General features: G+C 30.4%; 1 long non-coding RNA gene across 1 annotated transcript; it reads left to right on the forward strand.

Annotated features, from left to right (window-relative positions):
• Positions 1–211: 211 nt before the first annotated feature.
• On the forward strand, positions 212–974 carry LOC111633725. Its single transcript, XR_002758100.1, has 3 exons — positions 212–349; positions 431–514; positions 593–974. It is a non-coding gene; the product is annotated as an uncharacterized LOC111633725 (long non-coding RNA).
• Positions 975–1,547: the final 573 nt, after the last annotated feature.

The following is a 1,547-nucleotide window of genomic DNA, read 5'->3' on the forward strand; positions in this document are numbered from 1 at the left end:
GTAACGATTATCTTACTTAATTACAATAACACTTGCTGTTCACGACTCGATTTTTCTTAATAAGAAAATAATTTATTTCTAATGTTTAATTTCATACAGCTTTGAAAGATCGTGCCCGTGCTCGCTATTGTTCATTAGAAAATCACTTCGTACTTGTAAGCTTAATTCAATACGTTTGCCTTTTCCTTAGTATTGTTTAACAAAACAACAACAACAACAACAATGATAACAATTTACGTATTTGATTAATTAGATCACAGAGTTTCACAAAAATTGCGTTCAACAAGTAAAATTTTTCCAAACTTTTGAGGAAATAGATGAATTTATATGCAACCGCAAAAACACGATGGTAATTATTTGATGTTATTTTTTTAGGATAATAAACGAATTTGTATTCCATAAATTAATTTAACAATTATTTCTATTACAGGAATATGGAAAATATATAAAATGTTTTCGTGCAGCTATGACTGCTCTCAATCAAGACAGTCCTTCCACTTTTTCTAAAACACTTGTAAGTCGATTTTAAATTAGATTTTGTTAAATATCAAAACGTAAGGTATTATTTGTTGTGTCGCATTGTTTAATATAGTTTATTCTTTTCTTTTAGAAATGTTTAACGCTAGTGGAGAACCTCGAACATAAAGATAACCATCAAATGTATCCAAAATTTTTATTTAGGCCTATAAATTAAATTAGAGAAGATCTAGATGACTTGTAATTACATTTAACATTATCATCCAATCATTGTTTAATCTTCGAAACATTAAATCGCGTCATTAATGTAACTATTTAGTTATTATTGTCTGTTAAGTGCTATTACCATAAGGGAGTCCTATTATACTGGTGTAATCTACCAAACACAAAGAGGAATCAGTAGTCAAAAGGCTAAGGAGTGGAAGAATTAGGTAAGTGGAAACTGATATTCGGTATATTACACCAGTGTAATAAGTGCTATTGCCATAAGGGAGTCTTAATAGACAATAATAATACAAAAAATAGATTTTAGGACGTAAAGACATTACTATTTTTAATAGTATTTATATAAAATATTTCTCGATGTGATTACTTTTTGTTGTAGTGTCGTTGTCGTTCGTAATAACGTTGGTGAATTAAAATGACTGAAATACTTTTTAGAATGAAATAATAGAAATTTAAAAACAGTTAGTAAATTAATACAGTCGACCACCCTATAAGACGGGTTCATATAGTTCGGATTCGTATATAATGGCGAAAAAATTGCGACAATATTCGTAAAACACGCTAAAAAACTCGTATAATTCGGTAAAACGTCATCGCCGACTCGTGTCGCGACAAGATTGGTCGAATCTAGACCGATAGCGACATTGTACAAACCGCTGCTCGTTTAAACCGTTGAGTTTAAATGAGCAGCGGACCTACTAAAAAACAATTATTATTTAACGTCCATAAAAATTATATTTATATTAATGATGTCTCCAAAGTTCAGCGACTTTTTCGCAAAAAAAATAATTTTATCAGGAAGCACGCGAGGGCCATTTGATGACAAGCTCCACGACGAAAACAAG

The sequence above is a fragment of the Centruroides sculpturatus genome, unplaced genomic scaffold (genome assembly GCF_000671375.1).
Source record: "Centruroides sculpturatus isolate CEXI.00-Female unplaced genomic scaffold, Cexi_2.0 scaffold732, whole genome shotgun sequence".
NCBI classification, from domain to species: Eukaryota; Metazoa; Arthropoda; class Arachnida; order Scorpiones; family Buthidae; genus Centruroides; species Centruroides sculpturatus.